Raw genomic sequence first — 19,078 nt, 5'->3', positions numbered from 1 at the left:
TGAACTTGGCCGCTTGCTTCAGAACGCAGCAGAGGCGGCATCGGAACTCAGGTCTTTCTGATTCCACATCCCGGTGCCTCCCAGCAGCGACAGCCCCAGTTCTTGGACTGGCTCTGGTGGGGACCCTGCCTCCTGCTAGCCAGTGGAGGTGGAGCGACTTCAGGAGGGGGCTCCACGGCTTCCAGCCATTGGTGCTGGGGGGACTGGTGGTTCGCCGAGACCCCCTTTCCTCGCCCACGTGGTTTCACCTTTTTCTATGTCCTCCCTCGTCCCCTCTGAGAGAGCTGCCGAAGTTCGTCTCTCCCCTGGGCCTCCTGGAAAGGGATGGAGGGTGATGAGGCAGAATTTGCACCATTCTGGGAGTAACTTTCCATCGTTTGTGGCTAAAAATAAAACATGCACTTGCTCCTCCCTGCCTCTGGGCTTTCTTTCAGGGTTTCACCGGGAGCCACTTGCCCCTCGGTTCCCCGCTCCTTGCTGCCCCTCAGCGGGCATGGGGACTCCCACCATTTGGGCACGTTGGGGGGTTTGCTGCTACTCCCCCTCCCTGAGAACAGGGCGCACAGGGCCTCCATGAGGAAGTGCATCTGCTTTCTGCAGCAGCAGACAGCCGGGTCGGTGGGCTGGCGCTCCGCATGCTTGGGGACGCCAGCTCCCTTTGCAAATAGCACTGCAGCTGAAAAGAGACAAGCCCCTTTAGAGGGCTTTCCTTGTGCAGCCTGCTTCTTTCTGATATCTGGAAGGCACAGAGGCAGGAGAGATAAATTAATTTATTCAATTAATTTTGTAAATATTGACTGAGCAGAAGTTTTATGCCAGTCACATGACAGGGACCCGAGGGCTAACCAAAAAGCAGCAGGACACACAGTCCGTTCCTTGAAGGTGCTTATCCTCTATCCAGGTGGGGGAAGAAAGATCTGCGTGTTCAGATAGAACTAGAGCAGGCGAGCCATGGGGTCCTGGCTCTCCACAGCACCCTTCCTTCCAGAATTTGGTTGCAATGTCTGCCTGAGTAGGGAGCTCAATGCCGAACTGTACATTTTGCCTTTCCCTCCTTTTAAGGCACTTTAATTCCTTTCTCCCCCAGCCAAAAAAAAAAAAAAAGGAAAGAAAGGTTTTGTTTTTGTTTTTGTTTCTGTTTTTGAGTGCTTATCATGTGCTAGGGCTGGGTACCCTGCTAGTACTATACTTGCGTTTATTTCCCTGGACTCTCAGTCACCCTGGGAAGTAATTTTTACTCTCATCCTTATTTTCAAGTTGATGAAATGGAGGCCCAGAAAGGTTAATTAACTTTCCCAAGATCCCACAGCTCAAGTGTTGCAAAGCTTGGATTCAGGTGTAAGCAGATTAATTCCACAGCTCACTCTCCTGACTGCTAGCTGTATAGACACATCCACACTCCCATCTAGAGTTCGCATTCATTTATCTGAGCATGTGTGTCTGTTAAGCACCTACCATCCATCCAGCATGAGTTATCCTTTTTTTTTTTTTTTTAAAGATTTTATTTATTTATTTGACACAGAGAGACAGCGAGAGAGGGAACACAAGCAGGGGGAGTGGGAGAGGGAGAAGCAGGCTCCCCGCCCAGCGGGAAAGGAGCCCGATGCGGGGCTCGATCCCAGGACCCTGGGATCATGACCTGAGCCGAAGGCAGCCACTTAATGACTGAGCCACCGAGGGGGCCCCCAGCATGAGTTATCCTAAAGGTGCTTTCTCTTTAAAAAATCTGCACTATGCTTTCCCTTTGATCTTTAATATTCCTAGTCACCCTGTGGGAGAGGAATTGTACCCCCAATCCCCAACTTCCCTTTTTTTAAAAAAAAAAAAACAACCAAGGTCTCTGTAGAGGCCACCATGCTTTAGAAGCTGCTGTTAAACCCTCTTGTCTTAATCTGGAGCCTGTGGGAGAGAGAAGGCCTCTGAGAGCATTCTGCAAACTGTAAAGTGCCCCATGAAATGAAGGCCATGGGGAGAAAGGTGTGTACGCAGAAGACTACCTAGTAACATGGACCTCATGCATCATACTTGGGGATTTCTTGCACTGTTGTCATGGTCTGGTTTCAGGTACCTGTGAAAAATTATGGTCATTAAAATGTAATTTGGAATCCCCTGTTGGCTCACAGCAGCTGGTCCAGATGTAGGAGGCTGGGGCTGTCCGTGCTGGAACAAGCTAAGGCTTGTTAGGGGTGTCACTTTGTTCTGCCCTTTGTGTTGCTGAGGAGTAGGGTGGGGGCAAGAGATAGAGCGGCTATTTTTATATTGTTCACGTCATGTTCAGCATTACTGGATGTTTGTGGTTGGGTCCCTGTTTAGCCTCAGCCGGGAAGAGAGAACTCCCTTTGCTGCCTTGGTCTGTATGGAAACTCAGGCTTGTGCCCGTTGGGTTCGTATATTTTTCTAAAAGCAGAGGGACCCAAAGTGACCATGCAGTCACCCTAGATAGGTCGGAGTTGTCTTATTAGGGCTGAGATTTCCAGGGCTCTGCAGACTCCTTCCTGGGATGGAAGGGAGCCTCAGAGGCAAGAGGCTCTGTTGTCCTCATCCACTTCTTTATTACATTCAACAGATGGGTTTTCTGTGTGAGATACACGCCAGATCTTTTTCCAGGTACTTGGAAAGCAAAGTTGAGCCTTGAACAAACGAAGGGGTTAAGGGACAGCCCCCACTCAGTAGAACTCCCAAGTGTCACTTTTGACTCCCCCAAAACTTAACTATTAATGATAGCTTCCTGTTGACCGGAAGCCTTACCAATAGCATAAACAGTGGATGAACGCGTGTTTTGTAGTTCTTTGTATTATATAGTGTATTCTTATAATAAAGTGAATTTGGGAAAAGGAAAAGTTACTAAGAAAATCATAAGGAAGGGAAAATACATTTACAGTACTGCACTGCAAGAAATCTGTGTGTAAGTGGGTGTGCGCGTTCGAACCCGTGTCGTTCAAGGTCAACTGTATTATCCCTCAAGGATTTCATAGTCTAGTCGGGGAAATGGCTGGGTTTTGTTGTAGGTACTGCTACCCTGTACTGTCTTAGGGGCCACAGGGGCTGTGGGAACGTGGAAGAGGCGCACCTGGACCACACCGGGCATCAGAGGTGGCTTCCTGGAGGAGGCGTTGAGTTGTAGGAGTTGACTTAATGAATTGGGGGACAAGAGGTTTCAAGTATGCGTTTTGGTTCTATTTGCTGTTGAGCTTTATTTGTATACATACATGATGGTGTGGGTGGTTATAAGTCATTATATCTTATTTCATTACTCAGTTGAAGTCCTGGGATTTTATTTCTATACCCAAAGGGCTTGCTGTCTTTGAAAAGTTTGAGGGGGAAAAAAAAATGCTGTGTGTCAGCCAAGCTCTTGTTGCTTCAGAGGTTGGAGATTGGAGGTCAGCCTGGGACACACAAAGCCTGCCCTTGAAGTCTCTGTCTCTCCAGGCCTCTTGGCACTTCCAGCACCTCTTCCTGCTAAAAGAGCAGGCCAGAGTGGGTTATTGCATAGGATGGGTTAAGGCAGCTGGCTCCCCAGACCCTGGGCCCTGGCCTGTCTTGTGCTCCGAGCCCAAGCATGCGTGACAGGGCCAAGCGTGTGGTCCTACCTGCGTATCCTGCTGGTTGAGGCCTGTAGCCCAGGGACGGCGGGGCTGCTGGTGGATCCCGCTGTGAAGACCCAACTGTGGGATGTGTTGCCGAGTGAAAGTGTACAGAGCAGAGAGCACTTGGCCTGAGGCAGCCCAGCATGGCCTGGCTACTTCAGAGCAGGGCCTCCCGTCTGGAGTTTGCCAGAGTACTGGCTCATTGTCCTTTTCACCTCCACTGTTTGTGGGCATTCATTTATCTGGTACAGGTTCTGCCAGCAGAGCATCCAACAGAGCAGCTCTCCCACCACGCATGGGCGGGGTGTTGAGAAGGCAGTGAATGCGATCCAGTCCTGCCCCTGGGGTAGCTAACAGTTCTACGTGGTCCCCGTGCAGGTGGCCGTGGGGCCTGACCCGACATGTGCCTTCTGGGACCCTCTGCAGATAGCTGGAATGTCTTGGCGTGTCCCCACCATCCTTGTGAGCCACATGCTGACACTGCAGCATGCCAGCCCGGTCCTTGGTGTAGGATTATTTGCAGTTAGTATTCCAAATGTCAAGTTCCCCTTGACTTGAGCTGAGCAGACGAAACAAAATGGCAGACAGATTAGACGGGGCTTGAGAAGCCTTTTAGGATTTGAAAACCTTCCTTTGTTGACTTTGAGAAGCTGCTGAAGCAGGCCAGTCTGCAGAGGTGGGACGTCTGCCAGGTGCCCATTGGCTCTCAGGGCTTGGGAGGCTCTGGCCAGTGCTGGCTTTTTTCCTCCAGGTGGATGGCAGCTGGGGTGCCCACTGAGCTTGGGCAGGAATGGAATCCAGTTCCTTCTTGTTAGTTTCCCCAGAGCAGGAGGGGAGGAGGGTGGGAGGTGAGGAGCCGGGGCCTCTGAGGGTTTTAGGAGGGATTTGGGTGGGTCCTCCAAGATAGGGGGCCATGTCAGGCAGTATCTGTTTAATCTAGATTTGCTTGCCTTGCCTACTGCAAAGACTCAGTAGGTGAAAGGGAACTAGGCGCCTTACTGTATTACAGTTCTTCTGGATGGCTGGTGAAAGGTTTAAATAGAGCTTACCAAAGGTGCGGAAATTCCTGGCTAGAACCTGGGGGGTCATTGCTAGGAGAACCTGAGGGATGGTCCCGTTCATTCCCTTCTTTCTGCAGATGTGGTAGCTGAAGCTCAGAAAGGTTAAGTCATCTGTGCAAAGCCACACAGGAAGCGGTGAGGCTGGAATTTGAGTCTCTCCGGCTCTAGTGCTCGTACTTCCACCACGATGTCACATTGGCTCTTGCTCCCAGGCCTCCCTTCTGTGAGACTCATGTGTCCTGCCCTTCCCCCAACTGCTTCCTTTTCCTGCCTGCATACCCCAGGAATCCCTCTGCTTCATCCAGCCTGGGAGAAGTCATAGGAACTAAAAGTCAGAGTGAGAACCCAGCCCCCCAACTGCTTCTCCACCACCTTCCAGGGGACGGAGTCCTTGTCTTCTACGATGGTGCCTGTATTCTTGTCCCCCGAGGACAGGCCCAGATGAGTCTCCCTCCTCATTGGGCTACTCTGGGTCGCAGAAAGGGTTCGTGGAATTGATAGGTCTGGCTTCAGGGGAGATCTGAGACTTTAAATGGCGTGAAGCTCTGCGGACTGTGGCGGGCCAGTTTGCAGTCTGGCCGGGCGTGTGATCTTGAACCCCATCCTTAAGCCTCCCTCTGTGTCCTGCAGCCACTACAGGGCGGATGGCAGAAAGGTCCTTCTGCATGAAGGCTTCCGCCAGTGGCCCGCAGTCGCTGAACCCGGAGTTGGGAGGCAGTTTTCAGTCCTTTTCCTTGCACACTTAGGCTCGAGTGCCTTTTGTTCCCAGGAAGCACAGCTTTCTCAGTCCCCATCCTGGAACTATCAGCGGAATGTAATAAATCTGATTTGTGTTTATGTTGAAAAAATGAAACACATTTCTGGGGAGGAATGCAGTGGAGGCCTCAAGAAGGGGCTGTGCTTATGACCACGGTTTGCACATGTGGCTTCAGTTTTGAAAGCATGGTGCTTTCCCTCCTTCCTGTTAGGCCTCGGGTAGTGAGAGCTGTCTCTCGTGTTCTGGCGTTGGGCAGACGGAGGTCAGAGCTGGCCCCGGGCCCTCACAGCTGTGGCTGTCCCCTTCCTAGTTCTGAGTGACCCTGTCACTTCTTGGGGATTGCAGTGCTTCTGGGGATGGCACCTCCAAGCTGATGAGCAAATCCTCCCCGCTCCCGTTCCAGGTGGAAAACAACGGGATGGAATTTGATAGGCATAAATGTAAAGTCCCGTACGCGGGTTCAAAAAATACCAACTTCACAGGCACAGGATGGGGAAGCTTCATTTGAACCGCGAGTGAGAAAGTGACCCTCGGCATTACCTGACGGTCGGGTCCGTGTGCCAGTGGTTGGCCCTGGCTGAAAGAAAGTAACGCAGGCTCGCCGAACAAGGATTGTGTCCAAAAGGAGAAGGGTGTTGTTGTTGTTGTTGTTGTTTTAATAGTTTATAACAGTAGCAAGGTGCCTTCCATGCGTTATCATTCCATCCTTAAAGTCATCCTTTGAGGTAGGTCAGAGGATCCTCTTTCTTCGGAGGAGGAAACCCAGGCTTGAGAGATGGAGTTTCTTGCCCCGTGTCACAGCGCAAGGAAGTGGCAGAGCCGCCTGGAGCCCCGAGCCTGTGCTGTCTGGATCGCACTAGAGGGTCAGCAGCTGGTGGAGGTGCTGGATAGAGAAAGCCGAAGGAGATGGCTGGCGTTGAGCTTGAAGGCAGTTTTACTGACGCCCTTCTCCTCTGAATGGTCCTCACTGTGTGCCTGGCGCCGTTCTAAACCGTTTATTCATATCAATTCCGTTATTACGCTGTTTTACAGATCAGGAAACTGAGGCACAGAGGGGTTGAGTTACAGGTCCAAGATGATGGGCTTGGACGTGGCAGAGCTGGAATTCAAACCTGAATTGTCTGGCTTGGAGGCTTTAGTATCTAGGCCTCGCAGCCCTGGAGAGGACAAGAAGTGGTCAGGGTGGGGGCGGTGGGTGGGGAAGGAGCCGGCCGTGCCCTTTGTTCTTTGAGGTGGCCTGTCTGCAGGGTGCTGTTGTGTTTGGATCCAGGGCAGAACCGCAGCCTGCGGGTGGATGTGTAAATAGGAGAGGCTTCTGCTCTCCTAAATCTGGACCCCAGGTGGTCACAGAGTAGGCCCCTGGAGGGAGGTAGTGAGCTCCTCACTGCCAGGTGCCCGCCCACCCGTCGGGGATGCCCAGAGAGGCGGGAGGACCAAGACCACCCGGGGCCCCTCCGAGGCGCTGGCTGGCTCCCAGTCCTTTGTTGAGGACAAGCCCAGCTTTCCTGGCACCTCCCCCACCCCCGGGCAGTGGCACGTCCCCGCGGACCACAAGAGGGGAAGTGACCGGGTGTCCGCCGGGTCCAGCCTGCCCTATTAGGAAGCCCCGGCTGTCAAGCCCGGCAGAAGTGCTGACGGAGGCACCGGGAACAATGCTGCGTGGGAGGAGGCGTGTGCATGTGTTTGCTCGCCTCCTGACCCGAGTGCCAGCAGTGACACACTTTATTTGTCCCCTCCGGTTCCTGGTGGGCACTCAGCCTGACTCCAATGCATTTGACTCCCACGTGGGCCCCTTGTCCTGCGACAGCGTTGGCTGGTAGCGCGGGGGAGCCCGTCAGCCACCTCTGGTCCCTCCTGGTGCCAGGGCATCTGGGGGCGCTCCTTAGGCTTACCTGGCCTCCTGGGAGTTCTTACCAAGGAGCCGCGGTTTCAGCCCTGCCACCTCCTTGTCTCAGGCCAGGGAGTGGAGGCACAGAGAGGTGAAGTGACTTATCCGTGGCCACATAACCGGCAAGTGCGGCCGAAGCTGTAGTCAGGGCCGGGAGACTGGGCATGGGGGCGGGGTGGGGGGGGCTTGCAGGGTCTTCTTGTCCACCTGGGGGAACGGCCCACAGCTGTACCTTGACCCGGCCGAGGCATGGCCAGTTGTCAGTGGCGGAGCAGGGGCTGGAACCCGGGGCTCCTGGCTGCCGGTTCCCGGGCCCCTCCCTCCCACAGCCCCCTCCTCCCCTTTCGGCTTCCTTGCGGCCTGTGTCTGCTGCAGCTTCTCCTGCAGCGCTCACTGGTGCCGTGGCTGTGTCTGCCACCCAGGCTTCCTGGCCCATACTGCCGCCGCCGCCTTCCTTGGCCGCCGCTGTCTGATTATCCCCGTTGTCACTTCCTTTGCCTCCCGGGACTGGTAGCAGCAGCTGGTTTACGGGAACTTAGCCGAGTGGAAGGAGCGCGGGCCGAGCTAGGCAGCTTTGGGATCCAGTCACAGCTCTTCAACTTGTGAGCTGTGTGACCTTGGGCAAGTTGCTTAACCTTTCTGAGCTCTGGTTTCTCATCTGGGAGATAAGATGATTTGGACTAGATAACCTCCAGTGACCTTCCAGCCCTGCAGGTCTGTGACTAATTATTTTCAAGAGAGTGAGTGGGACCCACGTGGACCTGTGCTTGGAGGCTCCTGGGAAGGGCAGGTGGCGTGGGCTGGTGGGAAAGGCTGGTGCGGGGCAGTGCGGGGCATGCATGCATTGAGTTCTGGCTTCACCAGAGGACTGTTGCCTTGGCTTTGGGTGCTGGTGGACACTTGGGGCATGGGACCCCACCATTCTTGGCCCCTTCGCTGCCAGTTCTTCTCTCTGTGCACGCATGCTGTGGGTGCCAACACTACTCGTCCTTGGTGGTGGCTGCTCAGGGTAGAGATGGTGGTGGTGGAGGGTTGGTCAGCTGATTGGCGTGGCCTTGAGGCAGGCATGACAGCCAGGCACAGGCAGGGGCCGGGCCTTGCTACCTCTCCCCTGTATTGGACGCCCCTGGATTTTGTCGTGGGAGGAATGCCAGCCCTGTTATTAGGCCTGAGGGGGGACCTCCCCCCACCTGCACATGAGACCACACGTGTGGGGGAGGGAGGGGAGTTAGAGTTCAACCAGGAGTCTTCAGCCTTTTGTGACTGCTCAGCCCCTTAGTCCTGTGGGCTGTTTACATGGTTTTTGTTCTTTGGTTTTTGCCTTGGGTGTGAAGTTGCACTATTTTCTGAACTAATCCTGTTTCATGTAACCTGAACCCAAGTATCTGGACATGAAGGGCAAGCTTTTTTCTCCTCTTCCTTGACAAAGGCTGTCCTAGACGGTAGCATCTGGAAATGATTCAGCATCTGGTCTAAGTATTGTGTCCATGCATGGACACACTTGCATGGAATAATGTGCCCTCACCCAGATACTATGCCTTTGTCCCTCCAGCCAGGCATGTACTTCTTTCTATATAGTTGATTTTACATACAGAGGTTATCTTACTGGGACGTACGCGTATGTGGGTACACATGTGTAAAGCTTTATTTCTACTTACAGTGAGGAAATATTCAAGGGCTTGATGTATAGAAAAGCATTTGCATTGATGGATGTTGATGTATTTTTCTTTGCAAAGTTTAATAAACCATTTAACAGTGCCTTCAGTGACTGTAATTAGCTGATTCCTCATTATTCCCGAGCTCTGCCTTAACAGGCACCCCAGGACCCCGTCCCCACTACTTGGTGTGGCAATCCCCTACCCAGAGTTGAGTGCCCCGGAGAGGTGGCGCAGTTCAAGGTGGCTGTGGCGGCCATCTGTTCATGGTGTTTCTTTGCTGCCCGGTGTTGGTGTGGGTGGGAGCCTGTCCTGCGGGGATTTCTGAGCCTGTATGTCCTTCAGATTCGGGCTCAGGGGAGGAATGTTTTTGGATGGCACAAGGTTGGAGCTGTCGGTCGTACTGAGATTTGGGCTCTGTCAGCAGGTAGGCCTTGTGTTCTCACCGTGGGCGTGACAGGCAGGGAGCCCTGAGTACCTCTGTTCAGTCTGGTGGAGAATGGCCAGGGGGAGGTGAGGTGGCCGGTGATGGTAGAGAGGGACATCCTGTGAACAAGGAAGGGGGTCACCCCTGCTCCCCTTTACCTCAAGGGTCTCCTGGCAGGCTGATTTCTAGTAACATCTTGGACTTGATGCCAAGAAGAATTTGGTAACCATCAGAGTGAATGAAACAGGAACAGAGGTGAGTGGGTCGTATCGGCTGACCCTAGGGGCTGCATTATTAACTCCCTCTGAACTGCAGGTGAAGCAGGGCTGCAAGGTAAGGTGGTTGACATGTCCCTCATGGTCGCCACCCATCCTCGTTCGTCTGGCACCATTGCTTCTTGGGGCAGCCCTCCCTCCATGGTGGTGGCAGTTTATGGATTGTTGCTTTTTTCCATTGATGGTGGAGCTTGGCCCAGGTCTCCCTCGGGCTCAGGTGGGATGGAGAACCCATGGGTGACAGCCCTTGAGAGTAGTTTCCTATAGGTTTTCAGTTCTGCCCTCTTTGCCTGGGGGCTTCCTGCAGTGAGGGATTAATGCAGGTCTCTTTCCTCCCTTGGTTCAAGGCTCTGGTGTGTGTATATTAGGGACCATATAATATCTGAACTGGGATATTTCTGTAACCAGGCCATGCTATGCATCAGTATGCTAGGCAGGGGGTATAAACCGGATCGTTTGGGATGTACGGTTCCTTAGCGTGCACGGTGAAGGCTCTCCCCGCAGCTGATGCAACATGTGACCAAAATCCACCGAAAAAGCCATCCAGTGTTCCTCTCCCTTGCCTGCCCCAGCCCTAACGTGCACTGTGGGGTGAGGAGGACAGCCACCAAGGCCAGCCTCTCCCCCAGTTCTCAGACGTGCAGCTGGGGCGTCCGGATGCCTGAGAAGCAGGGGGTTCCTTGCTTGGGATTGTGCCTTGGAACAGTTGACGGGGAGCTGGATCCTTGAGTTCGGTCCGGAAAATGTCTGTTTCTGGGGAGCCCTCACAGAGCCTGTGGCTTCCTTAAGGTGAGTTCAGCTCCCCTGCAGCATGGGGCCCAGGCTGAGCCTGGGGGCCCGGGTAGGAGGCAGAGGCTCTGACGGACGCGCTGTGTGTGGTTGCAAGCCCCAGCCTGGCCGGCTGTCCTGCTGCCTCCAAAACATAACTCAGTATCGATTGTGCAGGAGGCCCAGACTCTGTCACATGCAGTAATCCTTGCTCCACAGCAGGCGTACTCCTTGAAGGGAGAAAGGAAGCGGTTTTTTCCCTGGTACAACATGCCTTTAAAAATGCACCTTGATTTAAGAATCTGCTTTTTGAAGCATATTTAAAAATGTCAGAAAGCGGGGCACCTGGGTGGCTCAGTTGTTAGGCGTCTGCCTTCGGCTCAGGTCGTGAGCCCAGGGTCCTGGGATCAAGTCCTGCATCGGGCTCCCTGCTCGGCGGAAAGCCTACTTCTCCCTCTCCCACTCCCCCTGCTTGTGTTCCCTCTCTCGCTGTGTCTCTCTCTGTCAAATAAATAAATAAAATCTTAAAAAAAAAAAAGGCCAGAAAGATAAATATGCAACCTTCTTAATGGGACTGCTTTGAACAGCCTTCAAAAAAAAAAAAAAGTCTGTCATTCGTTCTCAGGGTCACGGGCGTATTCAGACTCACAGCCACCCTCCTCACCTTCGGTGGTGCGTCCATCTCTCCTCCAGGAACAGAGTTTTGGTGGGGACTAGGGACTAGACTCTCAAAGTCCCTTTCTTCCAAAAGTCCAGGAGATACATTTGTTTCCCCAGTTTTGAGTCTGGTAGTTAACAGAATATTTTTTTGGAACTTTACTGTTGGACCTGTGAAACAGGCATTGGCTTCTAGCTACTTCCATATGGGGACCCTTCTCACTTCCCATGAAAAGCCACCATTCAGAGGATCTAGGGAGGGAAGGTGTATGCTCCAGCCCTGGGTCTCCAAGACGGGCAAACCCTGGCTCCCCTGTTCCAATATAACTTGGAGGAAGTTAGGCCTGGTGTCAGGGGAGCCCCCATTGTTGTGGGGGTGCAAAGCACCACATTTCCAATGGCACCATCTACACTCAGTGACAGTTCTGGAAGGGGGTTGGGCCACAGGTGGGGGAGATGCTGCGAGGGGGTCAAATCAGTCTGTGGGCTTTATATCCTGTTTTCATGGTGTGTGGCTTTTTGTAAAGACACCCCGGCGACCGGGCTATTGATTTTTCTCCCAGAAGGAGTTGGAGGAACCCCAGGGTCTTTCAAGATGAGAGCGAGGATGTCAAGACATTGTTACGCTGTTGAGGAACTTAGAAACCCCAGTGGGCAAAGCCGCCTTCTGCCTGAGGGAGAGCTTCCTGGGAGCTTCTGCTTTGACAGGGAGTCATGCATAGTTAGGTCTGCAATGAGCCTGGCGGGTTCTCTCTAGGCTAACCTCTGCCATGATAAAGATGAGGAAATGGAGGCCCAGAGAGGTGCTGTGTGACTTGGCCAAGGCCAGGCAGAAGATCAGCAGCTGAGCCGGAAGCTTGTAGTTACCTCGCCCTACAGTCTCCAGTGGGCCTGGTTTTTGACTCAAAGGCCCTGATTGTAGCCTGTGAACAGAGCTCTTGCACACATCTGGCTCTCACAGGGCCCCTGCCCTCTTCTGGCTCAGCAGGTTAGATCTCTTGATGACTGTCCCTTTGGCATCGCGAACCTTGCCTGTGCTCATCACTCCCCTACTAGGCCCTGGTGTGCTGCTCACAGAGCACAGGAGCGAGGACTGGAGGGCAGGGCGGTCTGCCTGGACAGACGGCCATCGGGCCAAGCCGCGGAAGGGGGGAGACACACACTCCCGGGGTGGGGGGAGAGCTTCCGTTCTCCCGCCCATTCCCCTAGTCGCTCTTCCTCTTCCCCTAAAAACCATTTGGAGGATCATAACATTTATCATGAGCTTTATTATGGGAGACTCTTCTTCATGTTTAAAAATAAACGCTGGCTTACGGAACTATATTTGGTACATGGAAGCCGTTTGCATGTAAATGTGCTTAAAGGACACTGCTTTATTTAAGATGCAGAGTGAGCCCTGGCTAGGGGGATGCGCTGGGGTGGGCTGTGGGAGGGACTCCGGGGTCTGCCTTGCTCAGGACAGTTGGCTTGGAGCCTTCAGTCCCATTGAATCTGTCCTTCTTTCCCAGGGGACAATTGCAAAACAGGATAACTGGTGCTGAAAAATTCATAGAAAATGTTTCTTATCACCACATCATAATTGTTATGACTCAGAAAAGTAGAATTGCCATTCTACTCTGCCTGTCTGGCCTCACTTTTGTTGCCTACCGAGTCCCCAGCAGCAGCTGCAGAATCATAAAAAAGAGAGAGAGAGAGAAAGAAAGAAAGAAAGAAATCCAGGGCAATGCTTTATTTATGTTAACGGCTACATTTGACTTGAAGATTCCGTCCCCTGAGCCTTGGGGTCAGCACATTACAGAGTGATTGATGGCTGTCAAGAGTGGGCAGGGCGGCAGATTGCAAAGGGGGAAGTGGAGATGATGCCATGGATTTCGGGGGCTTAGCAGAACCCAGACCTTGAAAGGAACGCAGTGGAAAACAAAAGCAGATGGAGAACTCTGCTTTAGGCCCTGCCCTTTCCTCTTCTCTTTCTTTCCCTTTCCCTCCCTTTCCATTGCACACTAGGAACGGGACGGGGGCACCCCCCTGCACCAGCACACTCCAGAATGTATCACTGTTGTGGTGACCCTGGGGTAAGACCCTAGAGAGGTTGGGCCCAAGATGGTGCACCCCCACCTGCCAGTGTCTGAGTCGTGTTTAGAAACCTGGGGGCTCTTCCCCTGGGGCGCCTCTTGGTGAGAGCCCCGTAGATCTCTGGGTGTCCCCCACCTTCTTGGCCTCATTTCCTAGGTCCAAAAACCAAACAGGAAGGACCACCTCTTCTGGCAAATTGTTCCCACCTTACGATCCAGGCTACTTCGGATTATGTTTCCGGAGGGCTTTCTGGCTAATCCTTGTGTATTTCGCTGGTGGAAACAAATGGTATTGGACCCACAGGCCTGTTTACAGATGGGGAGACACGGGAATGATGGAGGAGCTTTGAATTTTAAACATTAGCTAATGAGATTGCAGACAGGGGCACTGGGTGGAACGGCCTGGGTATTCCCATGGAGCCCTTCGCAGTTAGTTGTGAGGGAGAGAAGCAGGCCGAGCTTGCTTGCTTGCTCGCTCGGTGGCTCCACAGACATTTACGGAGCCCCTACCGGGTGCCCGTAGCCCCAGGAAGTAAGAGCTCTGAGTGCTGCCCTGGGGTGTCCCAGCCTGGGTAAATAGAGGGTATGCACGGAACCCTGCAGGGAAGAGGGTGGAGGAGGGCGAGGCTTATACTTCCCAGAGTAGGAGCGGAAAAAGGGAAGGCGCTTGGGGAGGGCATCCTGGGCAGCTGCTGGTGGTGGGCGTGCGCAGAGGAGCCCGAGGTGAGGCTGGAGCGCCGTGTGCGCTTTAGAATTGGAACACCGGTCCCCAGGCGCAGGCAGGATGGCCAGTGGCTGCGATTCGTCATTTCCCTTGCCTCTGCCTCCCTGCTTCTTGCTGCTCTCGTGCAGTTGTGTTGGAGACCGAGCTGACTGTTCATTCATCCGCTAATTGTTTTGATAAGAGACTCTAATTATCCACTGCGATCATCAGATTACCATGAGCTCCAGGAGCGAGTTGGAGAGTTTGAGCCCACTGCTGCAGCCACCAGCAGCACCCTCTCCCCGAAAGGGACCCAGCATCAGCACCTGGCCCTCTGTGCCCCATTCCCGGTCGGTGCCCACTGAGCCATGGCGCGGAAGTGTCCCAGATGGCTGGGGTGGGCGCTGGAAATCCACTGGAAAGCATAGCCCTGATGTCAAGCAGGACTTTCCCTTGGATTATCTTTGCCACTGTGTTAAGTACACAGATAAGGGTTTTGGTTCTAGGAATTTCAGAATAAGGTGAGGAGTGTTGAGAAAATCAGAGGAGAAGCAGTAATGCTTCTAATGAATTGACATCAGCAGTCGAGACATTCAAACACCTTTTTTGGGCCGTTTGATTAGGTTCTACTTACATGTGATTTTGGTATAAAGAGAGCAATAGGCAAAAAACAACCAGGAAGGCAGATTATAAATTAATCCAATAATCAAATCCTCCAGCAAAGGTAATGGGGAATGATGGTGTTGTAATTGATCTGATACAGACTTTTACATCAGCAGGAGCTACAGAGGGAGGGAGCATCTCATCTTGGGACGATGATCGTGATCGCATCTGTTGCCTGTGGAAAGATCTGTGGTGGCGTGTGTGATCTCTCCCCGCAGGGCTGGTTGAAGAGGAGGGTTGTACCCTCAGTGACTCTCTCTGCCTTCATTTAGGCAATGTCTGTAGCTCCCAGATGAGCTAGTGAGTCTGGAGAGGCACGATGGCATCCTGCCTTCTCCCTGTGTGATCAGAGGCGAGGCTTTTTGAGAAAAGGGCAGGCCTGGGCAGTGGGGTCTGGCTGGGGTCTGGAGCGGGGTTGGGGGTGGGTGGGCAGGGGCATAACTGCCCAGGGAAAGTCAGATCCTGGTCCGAGACACCAGGCTGCTGTGTGTGTGCTAGCGTCTGAGACTCTGTCTTCTCAGTGATAAGATGGTACCACAGTGGGTGATGTCTGAGTTCCCTCTTGGCTCTCCTCTGTTGAGTTCCTTTGTTCTTGGACCCTCCCCCACGCCCAAGCAGGAAGCCAGAGAACTTAAGTTCAGCTTTCCTTGGTTCTCCAGCATTGGCTGCTCCCGACATACTTTTCCCACCTTCTCCTAGAAGAGGGGGGCCAGCTTTCTGCCTTGGCTCTCCCATTGTCTTCACATTTGGGGCTCAGCTAGCTGGGAAGTTTGGCAACACATCAGACCATATATCTCGTAAACCGCCCTCCAGAAACGATCTCGTTGAGCAGATTTACCGATATAGTGGGCCTGCCTGTTCTCAGGGGCTGCCGTACTAAATCACAGCAGGTCCACTGGACTTGCACACCTCGGCACGGAACTTTTCAGAAAATTTCAGGCAGGATCTATCACTGCCCCATTAACTCCCTGCCATTAATCTCCTTCTCCTACAAACCTGGAGTTTTCCCCAAAGCACTGGAACTTGGTGAAAAACGGACCCATTTGGTAAATTCTGTAAATCAGGCTGGCTTTCTCCTTTCCTCGCTCTCCAGTGGGGCCTGCTTCCATTGCCCTGGGGATGGAATGCCGGGTGGGCAGGGGAAGCTGCAGCTGTGCAGGCTTTCCAGGGGTCACCCCGGGGATGGACACTGGCCTTGAGCGTTGCTGCTCTTTCCCGCTGCCTGACCCATGGGATCAATGAGCGAACAGTGTTCTCTGGGGGTGGGGACCAGGGCTGTCGTCAGTGAGGGCCGCCAGAGACCGCAGTGGCCCCTGGGGTGGCACAGAGACTGGCGAGGGTATGGGGCCCATGCAGAGGACTGTCTGAAAGGGGCAGGCCCCTTCTCTGATTCTTCCCTGATTGCCAGAGAGGGATTTTGTTCTGACGGGGCTCTGCCCATGGCCCAAAGACTGTTGAGAGTCCATCCCTGCGTCTGGTGCCCATGAGCTGGGGCTTTGGAGTCCACAGACCTGGGTTTGAATGCAGCTTTCTTGGTCACTGACCACAGGAATTCAGCGGTATTTGGAAAAGAAAAGATGCAACTTGGAAGAGTGGGGCCTAGGATGAGCAAAAGGAAGATCAAGAAGGAACAGCTGTGATCTCCAAGAAACAAGTTCTGTCATTCCCCCCCGCCCCCCCAGCTTCTCTATTCTGCGTCTGTAAACTGGGGAGCGCACACTCAGCAAGCATGCTTGAGGATTAAATGAGAAGGTTCTGTAAAAGGCTTAGCATAATACCTCGTGCCACCCGACTTTCAATAACTGATATTCAGTAAATCTTATGGGGGGGGGCACAGAAGCATACCTGCTGTACCCCACTTGTTTATCCTGCTGAGGTGGGCCCATGCCAGCCTGAAGGGAGGGGACTCTTGTTTTTGCCAGTTCCCCACCTCCTTCCCCTCAGTCTTTGCAGCCTTACTTAATGGGTAGAAGCAGAGGTGGATGGTTTCCATAGGCCTTGCAGGGTCAGTACTTTTCACCTCTTGAACTGGATGAATTCACGGCAAGTCTCCCCTGTCACTGGAATCCAGGCTTCTGGAATCCAAGATGGAACCTTCCCCCCAACCACCCACCACCTCTGCAGGCCTTCTCTCTGCCCTCTGCTTGCCTGAAGGCAGGTAGTATGGCAGGTGAGGCCAGGAGCAGTCCTCCTCTGCCTGTTGGGACAGGGTCTGGCAAGCAGGCTGGGACAGGAGGCTGGAGCACCACCTTCTCCGGGGAAGATGGGGAGCCTCATTCCAGCAGGATGCCTTGGCATCCTGCCCCGCTGGAGGAACTGGTTTCCAGGGCCTGACTCTCAGCCCCACCTGCTAGAGGGGTCCTGGGGGCTGGGGACATGGATCTTGTCTGTTTCCAGGAGTAGTTTACTTTTCTCCTCTTTTGGCAAAAGTACGTGTTATCTGTGCATCTCTTGGCCCTTTACAAAGCTAATTAAGCCCTAGAGGCAGAGGTTTTTCTTTTTTCTTTTCTCTTTTTTCAAAGCTGTTTCTTTCCCAACTAAAGAGTAGTTTTAGGTGCTCTGGGAGCTTAATTGACTTGCTGCAGGGCTGACCAGTGGTTCCCAGTGCTTGGGTGGGGTGGAGGAGGGTGAAGGACGCTGGACCTCTCTCCTCTGCCCTACCCTGGAACATTCTAATAATTCAGATATCCTGCTGTTTCTTTGTCCAGGAAGCCCGGAGTCTTCTCCTGAGTTCCTTGAGAATCATAGGCTAGGGTTCAGTGAATAGACCTGTGGAGTGTAAGTCATTATTTATCAGTATTGTCCCAGAAGGCAGGGAACATGTCTGTTTTTATTACCAGCCCTCCCCACCCCCCCTTAAGGTGCCGGGTGCAATTTTGGAGGAAACCAGTGATTGTATGGGGTGTCTGCCCCATGACACATGCTGTGTTGGACTTTCAAAGCCACCTGGTAACAACGCTAGATGACTTAACATTTGAGGTCTAAGTGGGCTGTTGGTTTTGTCTGAACCTGGCTTCATTGATTGGAGGGGCAAGGGAGACAGCCGACTTATTTCTTGGAGACCACAGCTGTCCCTTCTTGTTCTTCCCTTTGCCTATCCTGGGAGAAAGGGCCTTGCCTTCTGCATCTCTTGAATGCTCACCCTGTGTCCCTGCTTGACTTGGCCTGGCCATTATCTTTCGGTATTCGGTAGGTGCTATCTTGAATTTACGTGCCAGATGCATTATTAGGTGGTAGTGATAAGAAAGCTGTTTAGGGCGCCTGGGTGGCTCAGTCGGTTGAGTGTCTGCCTTCGGCTCAGGTCATGATCTCAGGGTCCTGGGATCGAGCCCCACATCGGGCTCCCTGCTCAGTGGGGAGCCTGCTTCTCCCTCTCCCTCTGCCTGCCTCTCTCTCTCTCTCTCTCAAATAAATAAATAAAATCTTAAAAAAAAAAAAAAGAGAGAGAGCTGCTAATTGTGGGTCCTTGAGGGACTTGCCTCCTGGCCCAGATCAGAGAAGGCTGGCCATTGTCATTGCTGGTGGCTGCTGGCCACGGCTGCTCATATGCAGCACCTTAGCCCACCGAAGCATTCCAGTTGCCCCAGCCCCAGATCTTCACTGAGAGCGCTGCAGCACACCTCCCAAGCGCTCAAGTCCATGCAGCTCTGCAGTCGCATCAGCGCTGCCCACCACCTCCTTACTGCCCGAAACTGTGCATTACTCTCTCAGCAGCCAGCCAGCCGGCCACAGGCAGGATAGCAGATACTTGTGACCAGACCAGAACCTTCCTGAACAGTGATCTCATCAACTGTGCCTTGGGAAGCTGGAACCATGGCCATAGCTGTGCCCCAACTACAGCCCTGGAGGTTGGGTAGACCTACTAATTTTTCAGGCCCAGAGTTTTGGAAGGGGGCAGGGTAGAGCAGTTTACATTCCATTTTCCCAGCCCCTTTCCCAACCAGCTTTCTGGTTTTATCAAGCATTGCATAAAACATCATAGCTTCACTCTCTTCCTTTCTTACCCAATCCCTCACTTTATAGGCTAAAGGCCTCAGACTGCACCCCCACCCCCATCGTCCACTATGGGAAGCATTCTGTCCATTTTTGTCCTGGTGGTCTTCAGCTCCCTCTCCTTCATTCTGCTCTTCCTGATCAAAACAGCACATAGTAGGCCCTCAAGTATGTTTGAATGAGTGACTGACACTAGTCTGCCACCCTCAGAGGGCTTACCAGCTGCAAGTCAGCATGCCAGAGTTGTACTCATCTTCGTTTGATCTGCTTGGCAGCTCCCTTGGTGTAGCATGCATTCCTCATCTTTCACGGGAGGCAGAAGCTGGGGCTCAGGCAGGTGAAGGCCCACCCGGGCCCCAGAGCTGCGCCACCTGCTTGTGCAGATCCATCCAGAAGAGCCTCTGCAGCATTTGTGGAATATTTAGGTAATGCAGTGCCTGCTCTCAGGACAGTAGCAGGGTGGGATGAAAGGAGCCCCGGGACAGAAGCCAGGGATGGACACCCTCCAGCCGCCGGACCTCAAGCAAGTGTCAACCCTACTCAAGTCCCCCGTTTTCCTCACCTGGAAACTG

At 53.2% G+C, this 19,078-nt stretch overlaps 1 protein-coding gene across 9 annotated transcripts in view; it reads left to right on the top strand.

Moving 5' to 3' along the window:
- SSBP3 (single stranded DNA binding protein 3) overlaps positions 1-19,078 on the top strand; it is a 163,289-nt gene that overhangs the window by 60,769 nt on the left and 83,442 nt on the right. Inside the window, exon 1 of one of the 9 annotated variants that reach the window (XM_081818472.1) lies at positions 7,755-8,007. The exons of 7 other annotated variants lie outside the window; for them this stretch is intronic. The gene's annotated coding sequence lies outside the window, so the exon portion shown is untranslated. Of the gene's footprint in view, positions 1-7,754; positions 8,008-19,078 lie in introns of those variants that run through there. One more of the 9 variants, XM_081818473.1, reaches the window with a different exon arrangement.

Source organism: Leptonychotes weddellii, chromosome 4, assembly GCF_054177405.1.
Source record: "Leptonychotes weddellii isolate Sample4059 chromosome 4, ASM5417740v2, whole genome shotgun sequence".
NCBI lineage: Eukaryota > Metazoa > Chordata > Mammalia > Carnivora > Phocidae > Leptonychotes > Leptonychotes weddellii.
This window is presented reverse-complemented; position numbering and strand designations above follow the sequence as displayed.